The sequence below is a fragment of the Ascaphus truei genome, chromosome 1, assembly GCF_040206685.1.
Source record: "Ascaphus truei isolate aAscTru1 chromosome 1, aAscTru1.hap1, whole genome shotgun sequence".
Classification (NCBI taxonomy): Eukaryota; Metazoa; Chordata; class Amphibia; order Anura; family Ascaphidae; genus Ascaphus; species Ascaphus truei.
In genome coordinates, this window is record NC_134483.1 from 57,657,323 (window position 1) to 57,669,868 (window position 12,546).

A 12,546-nucleotide genomic window follows, 5' to 3' on the forward strand; every position below is an offset into this window, starting at 1 on the left:
CGACTTCTGCGGCAGAAACTAAGGCAAGAAATGGGGATGGAGAATGCACAAAAAGAGTTTTCAAAGGATGACAGACAGGGGTCACAATTCTATGTGCAAACAAGGTGGTCACTGAGAACAAAAGAGAAGGTCAATGATAGCACAGAGTTAGAGCTTGGGGAATACAAATGGAAGTCTAAAACATTGGTAACACACCACAAAGGGAAATGTAACAGGCTTATAGGAACAATATTTAAACGACATTATTAACAATGGAAATTCAAGTAAGTCAGTGTTGTTTTTTTTTTTTACTGATGGAGACATGATAGTGTATTCAATCTCTAAGATGACTTGTTAGGTGATATTGCTCAAACTGTCCCTCAGCCCCAATGGGAGAAAGAAATAGGCAGGGATCATCAAAAATGCAATGCCTATATAGAGATGCAGCGGCCGTTATTCGAACATTTCGAAGTGCCGTTTTCATGTGCTCTGCTGTATTCCACGCGGCATTCCCGCCTGTGTTTACCGCGGTTGATTTGTTTGAATTTCATGGATTATGATTTCTTTGGGTGCAATTCTTCGCGTATCCGTGGCAGAAATGAATGAATTGTAATGTGTACAGTGCAGTACTGTGTCAATTTGCAGGTGTTTAAAAAACAGAACACTAAAATGCCATTCTCTGCACTCGATAAAAACGAGTCAACACGCGGAAAGGTTGGAAGATACGTCTTATTGTTTTATGGGAGTCAGGTCACAGTGATCCCGGACTGTTTTTCTGTGTTTGTCCAGAAGTGGGGTTATCTACAGTAAGGTCTGGAATTGTGGGGTGATTAAAACCATAGATTAACAACTTTTTCGCCGTGGAAATAAGCAAACCCTTATATGTACATTAAAGGAAATTCCTCAAATGATCTGGGGAACACCAGAGGATGTGGCCAGGAAGACTGTCCACATGTCTGTGCCAGTTTACTAAATATGAGATATTTGGGATTCAATAGAATTCTCAAGGAGGTGAAAAACATATTCATGACAATGAATCTCTACTGGTTAAATTGATATAAAATATGATAGGTTGGTCTATGTTACATATCAAATACATATTTCACCTTCAAAGATTATAGTTACCCCTATAAAGATGTACACATATGTATTTTAACTATGCAAATGTGAAGGTAAAAGTGGCATCCTTCCTGGTGTGATAGAAAGTTATGAGGATTTTTTTAATTTAAAAAAATATATTTTCTCTCCAGAATCCTAAAAATATCATTAGAGAGTGATGAGGGGGAATTCAGGATATACCCAGAAGGTGGGGTTATTCAGTCTCCAGTGCAGGTTTTTTTTAAATTTCTTTTAATATAAACCATGCATTTGAGATATGAATTTAAGTATTCAATGAAGGCAGTGTTAATGTTATGACACATGAATTCTCATATTTCTAACTCAAGACCTTTTGAGAAGCCTAATATGTGGTAATGTATGTTAGGAATTTCTGTTTGTTTTATCCCATTATTTTTATAAAACCGTCATATAAAATTGTTTTATAAAAAAAGCTATATTATACTGTATGCTTCTTGTAACATTATTTTTCTGTAACTAAGCACTGTACTACTTTTGTATATTAAATCTAAAAATTTAATAAGTTCTGCTTTGGGCACTAATGAAACTTTTTTAAATGTTTTTTTAAGAGTAGCTGCATTTTTCGAACACATTTTGCTACAATAGATTTTTTGTGTGTTATTCATATTTTGTCCTAGTAAACAGTGACCAAAAACCCCTGCAAGTAAAACTTAACCCTATTTGTGGTGGTGGCAGCAATGTAGAATATATATTGTGATGAATTGAAGCGAGAGATCACCTATTTTAGGGCCCCGGTGGCTAAATAAGTGCATCAGCTGGATTGCTGCGTGTATTAACCCTGGTCACGTACCCAAGTAACGTGCTCACATGCCATTCGTGACAGTCGCATACCGTATCCATATTTAATGACGTTGTTAATGAAGCATGTAATGTTTGAAAGATCTATAGTATGTTTGTCTGTGTATACAAGCATTATATCCGTGATGCCATAACCACAAGAATAATAGGAACAGTTTGTAATACTTTAGTTCACAACTGGTTTTCCTTCAGCACAGATTAATGTGGTTAGGAGAACTCTAAAAACCTGTAACGGATGACTAGAGTTGTGTGTCTATCCAACACACTTTAATAAGCACTTACAGCATTTGTAATTAGCACCATGTATCCCCCTCCCCCCACCTCCATAAATCTGGGCATTAACTCCAATAACTATGACTGTTCAATGAAGAAAGCCTACAGCAGAGTAGCAAACACATGACATCAAGTCAGTACTGCTTGCATTCAAATACTTAGGATGTCAGTCATAGTCCGTTTCACATTCCTCTGTTAAAATAAAACCATGATGTCATGTGACAGAACACCTGGGATCCATTAACTTATTTTCTAGGGTCTGCTTTTTTTTTTTTTTTTGTAATATTAATTGGGCTATTCCTATCTTATAAACATTAAGTAAACTACAAAAAGTTATATATTACTTGTTCAGTCAAGCATATAAATATTCAGAGACTTTGGGGTTAATCATTAAATAGCTGTAGAAGGTGGGCGTTAATGGTAGTTTAAGTTAACGATCAGTAACGACTATCGCCATTTAGTAAATACTACCTTTTAATGTTTGGGGTGCAAACATTCCAGGAGCTACAGTCTCTCTGGAAGGGGATTCATGCCGATGTAACTAAAGCCTCCTTTCAGCAAAATGATCACGCGGATAAGTGTTGGCAGCCAGCTCCGCAGTTCCAGGTTGGAGACCATGTATGGCTATCTACCAGGAACATCTGTCTGAAGATTCCTTCCCTGAAGCTCGGGCGCAGGTTTATAGATCCCAAAAAATTGCGAAACAAGTAAATCCGGTCGCGTTTAAATTGGAGCCACCAGATAACCTAAAGATTCATCCGGGCTTCCATGTGTCTCTCCTAAAGGCGGTGGTCCGCAACAACTCATCTTCTGCTCCCAACCTTCCAGGACTGGTTCTGGTGGATGGTCAAGAGGAGTATGTAACTCGTCGATTCTGGATTCCCGTAGATCTCAAGGCAGTCTCCAGTACCTAGTATCTTGGAGGGGATACGGTCCAGAGGAGAATTCTTGGGTGAAGGCTTGTGATGTCCACACTTCCTCCTTCATCCGAGGTTTCTACGGTGGGTTCCCGGCATGCCTGGGTTAATAGTAAGGAGATCGATTCTGGAGGGGGGGGGGGGTACTATGAGGTTTGGTAAAATCCTTTCCGAGTTTTCACATCCAGGTCCGGGATTTTACTCTTGCTCGCCTTCTGTGGCTGGATTGTCGATTTTTGCTTCTGGGAACTTCCTTTAAGAGGACTGCCCTGTTAGCAGGAAGTTGCCGAGCAAAGTTCCAGTTTCTTGCAATGCGTTTATGATTTTTGTCTCTCACGTTACTAGATCCGGCTCACGTACTTCGACTACCCTTGTCTTCAGCGCGCCCCAACCTTTGCAAGTACCTCGACTAACCTTTGATTTCAGCCTGCCTCGACCTTTGCATCCACACGACTATGCAACTCTGCTGCCAGCCCTGACCTTCGCCCTACGTTGCACTCTATCAGTACTCTGTCCCTTTGCTCAGGTCGATTCTTTCACCTTCCTACCTCAGCCCTGGGGGTCCGTTTCCTGCTTGAGATGATCGTTACAATCAAAACCTGGGCATCTGAAAGCTTGTCAGGACACCGGGACAGTAACTTAGAAACCGGGACATCTGGTCAATATGAGATAACATTGCCATCTTGGTTTTTTGCTAGATAATGTAAAAAATGTAATCTGTTGCCAATCAGGAGAGGGAATAGGCTACAGAGCTTTGAGTGCGATGAACTCTCGAGGTATCCCTGTTAGCGCACACACCCTAGTGCATTAGCATAAAAAATTAACAATTTATTAAAAAAAAGGGGGGACGACGACAAATGCCCACTTGAAAAACAATAAAAACAAGCATTGAAATGGATACACGGTTACCGGCAACCGGCTGGAAGCTACGCATTCAATTGGAGGACGATCTCGGTAGATACGAGTATGCAGCAACAGCAGGGATCCCACGGATATCAACTTTAGTATGCTCACATCCAATTTGAGCGAAAAAGTCTTCATATATGTCCATATGATCGCACACAAACCAGCAGAATATTTGGCATCTGTATTGAGAGGGAATGACAGTGCAGCCAGAGATCAGGTGCTCATTATGGGAGTCTCATGCACGGCCCGGCAATGCGTGTCACGGCTGCGTAGTGGCGCAGATAGCCCTACGCATTTCGTCAGCTAACAGCTGACTTCATCAGAGTTATACGCACTTTGTGTGGGAAACTGCATTTATAGGCAAAATAGTCCAAGCTCATTGGCTAATAGGAAGAAACACAGCAGAAAAGAGTTTGCCATAATAGGACATAATACATTGCAGATAGAGAGTAGGTAAAACAAAACCTCAATGACAGTTCATATTGTCATCTAAATCTAAAATCGCTATAAAATAGTAAATTAACTAATAAATGTGTATGTGATACCAGAAAATTATATAATGAACATAAACGTGATGAATAACTGTGCTATATGGAAATAAATTAATGAATTATATTACTATTGTTATATTATATTAAACAATTGTATACATTTATAAATGAATTATAACAAACGAAATAATACATTATTATTAAATAATAATTGGGAAGATTGACAGAGGAATAAATAAATATACCAACCGATTAACAGAACTTTAAAAAAAATATATATATATAATGGGATTTTAACAATTTAAATGTTTTAAATATTTTAACAATAATTTTAAAATAAAAACCTGCACTAAGCAAACACAACCACCTGACCGCTATACAATCATACTAATATCCAGATTCTCATTCAGACCATGTGGTACTAGACAATTTAATTTCAAGATCCAGTAACTTTCCCTTCTGGACAGAAGTTTCATTCGATCCGCCGCCAAAACCAAGCGGGGGAATAAATTCCAATCCCTTCATTTTAACTCCTTCCGGGCTTTTATTGTGGACCAATAAAAAATGTTTAGAAACAAAGTGGTTGGTGACCTCGTTAATAATGTTTCTTCTATGTTCGAGAAACCTCGTACTCAAAGGGCGGGTGGTCCGACCTACATACTGGAAGCCACAACTACAGGTTAATAAGTACACAACAAAAGCTGTAAGGCAATTGATGAACCCCTTAACTTTAAAGGATTCACCATTAGAGGAGGAACTGTATTCCTTTTTTGAATCCATATAGGATCGTTAACTTAAACTCCTCCTATATCACTTATAGTTGCCTGATGGTCTCAAACTAAATGTAGGACCCTGACTAGATCTCAATTTAGTATGAGTATAGAGTTGTAATAGCTATATTCCGAATGCCAATTATTTGCAGGTAGTGATACAGTTTAATATTCTAACAGGCGAGTACTGCAGAAGTTGAGTAAATGCATTTACTGCCATCTATTATACTGCGAGCTAGTAATTTAATAAAACTGCGCTGCACCGACAAAAGGTTGTATAATTCCTGTCAGGATCTCTATGCATAAAAAAAGTATTACATAGTTATGTGTACTTGTCTTAAATGATGGTCCCAAAATACTGTCAGTTTGTATGCCTCCCCTGCATTTCACTCTTCTTGTGAATCCCCTGATCGTATTTATAATGATAGAAGCAGTTTCAATAGCTGGAGCACCTCACAGTTCTGCTGGGGCCTCACAGCTCATCACCAAGGAAATTGCCTCAGTTCTCCTAATCCTCAATGCAACACTTAATGGAAATCACCGTGTTGGTTTAGCAGATATAATGTACCTGCTAACCCAACACGGAAATGAAAAGCAATGTAAACAACAGCATTTGAGACAAATTAAAAATGTAGAAACAATCCTCTGTCTTTTTCTCTCCAGTTAAGAGTCGACTTTGTTTCGCTGCATTATTTGATATGATTGCTAACTGCTAGTTCATATTGTAACTGGGTTTACCAAACTGACCTCTCCTTGGCTGCTGGTATTTTCAGGGACACAAACCCTTTATTGGTAAACACTTACACTTTTAGAAAAGCACACATAACATTCCCCCTGGTGCGGGCTGCCGCATTACCCAGCAGCAGGAGCGCAGTCCTTACAGGTTATATTACAGGACCGGCTTTAGCAAACGCAGGAACTGTGCACTATTCTTTATGGCCTTCCCATCACCCCGCTCCCCATCACATGGACTCACTATTATTGGTCCTGCTCATGAAACACGTGGCCAGGGACTGATAATAGTAAACACCAAATAAAGAATTTATATCTCTGTAGACGGACATTCACAGAGGTACACACTTGGAGTCGTTTATAATGTGAAATTATAATAAGGCTTTATTGTGCCTTTTCCTTTTCATCAGGAAATTCATCCAAACACAGGGGGTGAACAAAGCTTCTATTCACTTGGGAGTATTTCTAGTGAAACACTATGCAATAATTCACATCTCCCTTAGTCAACAGTTCTCGCAGACCCAAACACATAGCATGCAATAAGCAGATATAAGCAGTCTTTTAAGAATGAAAGTCTTATCTGTTCCTTGTGGTTTGGAGGGAAAATCTTCACTGTTCCTGCTTCTGCTCCCTTGTCTCCAGGGTTGGTCAGCATACAGGTTTAGAAGTTTTCCCTGTGTCTTGTAAGCAGCTCTGCTGTTTCTTCTGGCAGGGCTCAAGACTGTTGTGAGAGTCAAAGACAATCTCTGCTCTCTGTCCCAAGTTCAGCTCTCAGTCACAGCTAAGGAGTTCTCACTTCCTGTTTCAAAAGACAGGCTTTCTAAGCCATCTAATCAGGCAGGTGGTGTTTTGTTAATTGACTACCAGCAGTTAACCACCACACTGCTGGATTAGAGGCACATTATCTGAACAGGGATAAGTCCCCTGTTACAATCTCATATCTCTTTCTCTCCCTCTTCTGTCTCTACCTAATTTCTCAACTATCTCCATCCCTTCTCTCCTCCTCTTCCTCTCACTCCCCCCTTTTAACCTCCCCTCTCTCAACTCCCTCTATTTTTTATTCCCCCCCCCTCCTCTCCCCACCCCCCCTCTCTGTCAACCTTCAAACTTCATCCCCCGCTCTTTCACCAAGTGATTGAGGTGCGTGGGGAGTAACAGGTGATTGGGGTACGTGGGGAGTAACAGGTGATTGGGGTACGTGGGGAGTAACAGGTGATTGTGGTACGTGGGGAGTAACAGGTGATTGGGGTACGTGGGGAGTAACAGGTGATTGGGGTACGTGGGGAGTAACAGGTGATTGGGGAGCGTGGGGAGTAACAGGTGATTGGGGAGCGTGGGGAGTAACAGGTGATTGGGGAGCGTGGGGAGTAAAAGGTGATTGGGCAGCGTGGGGAGTAACAGGTGATTGAGTTGAGTGGGGTGTAATGAAGAAATTAAATGAACAATTCAAGTCAATAGCAGTTAATGCTCGATCTAGCTCTATTACCCCCGTATACTGTAGGAGCAAATGCCGATAATAAACGGCCTGCTGTAGTCAGAAGAAAAACAGATTTTGACCGTGCAGGTTATATACAGTACAGTATATATCCAATGTAAACTGGGCAGATCATGAAACCATCAAAATATTATACTGGGATTTTGTTTTTAATTATAATTCTTGCATATGCTATAGATTGTGTTTTCTCTTTCAGGGCTTTATAGGTTTTAATTATTGAAGTCTGTTATGGATTAACAAACCCCATCCGGCATTAACTCCCACTCCAGTAAACAGGAGTTAATGCAGCGATACTGCATTCCTCCTTTCTTTCTTTCTTATTTTTATATGTAAAGCATGTGACAATGTATAATTCTACATTCTTACCTAAGCTGGCAACTGTTTGGTGCTCCTGTTATAAATATGTAATCATTCTGATTGTGTGCCTAACATAATGGCCGCCTTTCAGTTTCAATCGATCCGTCAGTGTACTGTAACTCAGCAGCTACAATGTATCCTGATATTACTAAGGTAATATTGTCTATTGTTGTTGTTTACAGCTCAAGCTGCTGGGAACATTGGCAACAAATTATCACAAACAGTAAAGTGTTGCAAATATCTTGCACTGCTGGTGAAGTGTGTAATAGAAATCAAAGGATGCTCAGTATATTAAAACTCATTAAAAATGGCATTAAGAGTTGAATAATAAAAAACAAATCAGTTACTATTATCTAATACTACAGAACTGATCTATTTAAAAAACAAACAAACATTAAATGTCATGTTTTGCTGCTTTAACACCAGATTGTTATACAGTATTAACCTGTATCTGACCTATAAATAAGGGGGTATATAGATCTGTGTCTGGTTTAGGCTGAAACTTCCAGCATTTAAAAATAAAACACAATTAACCTTTAGCATATGCAAGAATTATAATAAAATACCAATTCCTAGCATATATTCTTTCCCTAAATATATTGTTAACAAACACACAGATACCCAGTAAGCTCATTTAATCCCCAAAAGTTACCACATATATATATATATATATATATATATATATATATATATATATATATATGTGGTAACTTTTGGGGATTAAATGAGCTTACTATATATACTAAATATACTTAATATATATATATATTATATATATATATATATATATATATGTCTATAAACGTCATGCCCAGTAGCACTCCTTTTTGATTATATAATATTATATTTTGTGGTAACTTTTGTTGCTTAAATGAGCTTACTGGGTATCTGTGTGTTTGTTAACTTTGTCCAGCTGGTCACAGCTGATTTGGAGGTTGGCCCCTCCCTCCCAGGTTTAAAGCTTGTCCCATCCCACTTTCCATATGCACAGGTCTTTGCATGCAGCTGATTGCGACAGATCTAATACAGAGTATTCTTCCTGGTATTGTCCAGGTAAATAAGAATTTCAAACAGATTTAGAACCATGCAGCTGATTATGACAGATCAATTATGATCATTCTTCCTAGTATTGTACAGGTTATTAAGAATTTTAATCAGTGTTAGGACCTGTGAATTATGGTCATGCCTTGGACGGGCTCACAGGCTTACAATGCTTTGGCTAAAGTGTTAAACTAAATGACCCTTTTATTCAAGAGATATATAGGTATTTCACTGTGTATTTTTGCCATTGGATGTAGCACTGGGCTCTGTTTGTGTTTGTTTGTAGAACCTAAATATATTGTGTTTAAAAAACATATTGTCGCACTGATTGAACTGAACAGTCAACTGTTATATATACTGTATCTGTAAATTCTCCTAATTTATCATTTAGATTGTAAGTTCAACTGGGCAGGGACTCCTTTTCTATTGTTACTTTTATTTCTGAAGCACTTCTTCCCATTATGTGTTATATTATTATGTCCCGTGTATTACTGCTGTGAAGCGCGATATACATGGATGGTGCCACAGTATATAAATAAAGATATACAGACATACAGTACATTCAGGGGGTTTTGCATTTCCCATGGTGGGCTGGATCTCAGTGTAGTTTGTTGGGGAGTTGCTCGCAATAGTTTTGTTTTTCTATGCACAAAAATAATCTGTTACTGGGAAACTCAGAGACTTTGAGTTCTATATACTATTGTTCTGTATATGTGAAAGGTACGCTGAGGGACAGAAAAGAGGATCTTTTTCCGACTACAAGTGCATGCTGTTTCCATAATCTGCTTTATACATGCACATCACTGTATCTACAGACAACATCAGGAACGTTTCTTTTTTTATAAAAGCATATTTTCATAATGAAAAATATAATAGCGGGTAGTAAATAATTCTTATTGTGTCTGCATTTAATTCATATTCTGCCATTGAATTTAAGTTTATTGCCGTTGGTAACACTTTTTAATGGACCAACATTTCTTTTTAGATGTACAGATGTAGAAGGCTGTAAAGTTTCCAAAGCCATCAGAATTGATGTAAACAGCCACAGCAGGAGATCTCGTGTTGCAGCTTTTCCCAACTTAAAAGACGCAGCGACTGTGATGTGCAGTGAGCCGCCAGCGGCTTCGAGACGCTCGCAACAGCTACAGTTGTAAATAAGCTTTTAAGACCTATGTCCCTTCTTCACGTGTGACTAGCACTTATTTACTTGTAGGATATTTCTATTTGCAGTTTTTTTTTACAAGTACAGGTATAATCCCATGAGTGCATCAACCCAAAGCTATGTCAAACAATATCCATATTCATAGACTGCGCAACAGCTGTCAGTCACAGGGGAGTCAACTTTAACACAATGTGGTTGTTCTATAAATGTAAATGGAAGGTGTAGCTTTATCTTCTTAAAGTTTAAGTGTACAGTAGCACACCCAAAACAAACATTACTTCAAGGCAAATGTCTTGGATAAATGTGGAATGTTCTGCTGCACGTCTCGAGGGAGTTCCAAGGTCAAAGCCTGTCGTAAAAATACAGAGCCCACTGTATCCCAAGCTCTCATTGTTCTTTGAAGTGGGAATAGCAATGCCAGCATTGTGCCAAACCTTGCATGTTGCATCTAACATCTTCCTTTAACAACATACAAGATACAAATATTAGGAGTGTACATTATTGGAAGATTCTGAGGATCATTATCCCTTCACCATGAAAGATCTGTACAATTAACTCAGGCTACAATGAAGGTGAAGTGTTTTTTGTTTTTTTACAAGTTATTGTCTAAAATTGCTGAAGAAGGAAGCAGCTTTCAGACAAATGCATAACAATTGCATTTGGATAATCAGTATATACAGATTGACATAATTAGCCAGGATCGTGCATGGTTCTCTGTCACATACGACTTCAAATATATAAACAAGTTATTCCATACGACGCAAATGATTATTCAATCACTTTGGATCCGGTGTCCATTGGTAAAACTACCCTCCCCCATCACACCCACCTCTCTCATACCCCCATGATCAATAGCCTCCCCACCTCCAATACACCAAATAACCACCCAATCTCCCCAATACACATAACCCTCCCTCCTCCAATACACAACAACCCCTCCCACAATAAACATAATAACCAACTCCCCCAATACACATAACTCCCCCAATACACAACCCTCCCATATAACACACACACACACACACTAGTCACTTATTGTAGAAACATGTTGCTTGACACCTACAGCAGCGCTGCACAATCTTTCCTGCTCGCGCCCCCCCTCCTGCTTCCCTCCCTGCTCGCGCACCCCCCCTCTCCCTTACCTCCTCTCCGGCTCCCGGCATGAAATGATGGTGCGGGTCACATGACGTCACGTTGCCATGCCAACGTGACATCACATGACCCCGCCGCGTTGCCATGGCGCCGATGAGAAGGTAGGTGAAGTTGCAGAGGCCTCACGCGATCCCCCGGCATTAATTTAAACGGCTTGTGGGAAGAGCGCGGGGCCTCTGCAACTGCAGCAACCCCCCCTGAATAATCTTGCGCGCCCCACTTTGCGCACCGCTGACCTACAGTATGTCTAAACTTTTTTGTTCTCTACTACCTCGTTCTATTACTACAGCCATTACCAGCCTCAGAAAAAAAATGGATGCTTATTATTCTGCCAATAGCATCTTCTTTATAAACGTCACTACTAATGGGGAGGTTTCCTGTTAATTATTTCCTGTTTATTTACATTAGAAAAGAGGCGTCTAATGGGGGATAGGATAACTATATATAAATATATTCGGGGACAATACAAGGACCTTTCAAAAGAACTATTCATCCCACGGGCAGTACAAAGGACTCGGGGCATCCCTTAAGGTTGGAGGAAAGGAGATTTCACCAGCAACTAAGGAAAGGGTTCTTTACAGTAAGGGCAGTTAAAATGTGGAATTCATTACCCATGGAGACTGTGATGGCAGATACAATAGATTTGTTAAAAAAAAGGTTGGACATCTTTTTAGATGGGAAAAGTATACAGGGATATACCAAATAAGTATATATGGGAAGGATGTTGATCCAGGGATTAATCCGATTGCCAATTCTTATAGTCAGGAAGGAATTTATTTTTCCCCTTATGAGATATCATTGGATGATATGACACTGGGGTTTTTTGTTTGCCTTCCTCTGGATCAATAAGTAAGTATAGATATAGGATAAAGTATCTGTTGTCTAAATTTAGCATAGGTTGAACTTGATGGACCTACGTCTTTTTTCAACCTCATCTACCATGTAACTATGTAACTATGTAATAATAACTGTAAAAGCAATGTGTATTAAAATAAAAATATATCCTCTTTGTCACAAAGTAGTAGTCTGTTTCTACATATAGTTTTTTCATTTCTACACATATTTAGACATTATATTTACTTAGACATGTTTATATATAAATACTTAGGCATTACTGAAAGCTTTTTGCAGAGGGGAAGCAGAAAAAGAGGGGGGTGGAGGGGGTGTTCCCAGAGATAAAACACACGCACGCACACACCACAGAGACACAGAGAGAGAGACACACACACACAAGCACACACGGAGACACACAGAGACTTTACTCTGACGCTGCTCAGTAGAGCTCAGACATATGGGGGTGGCAGGGAAACAGGCAGGGGCGGGGAGTGATTGGCTG

The 12,546-nt window shown here is 39.4% G+C and overlaps 1 protein-coding gene across 4 annotated transcripts in view; it reads right to left on the reverse strand.

The window, feature by feature from the left end:
- TTC33 (tetratricopeptide repeat domain 33) overlaps positions 1-12,546 on the reverse strand; it is a 253,317-nt gene that overhangs the window by 31,841 nt on the left and 208,930 nt on the right. The window lies entirely within an intron of this gene.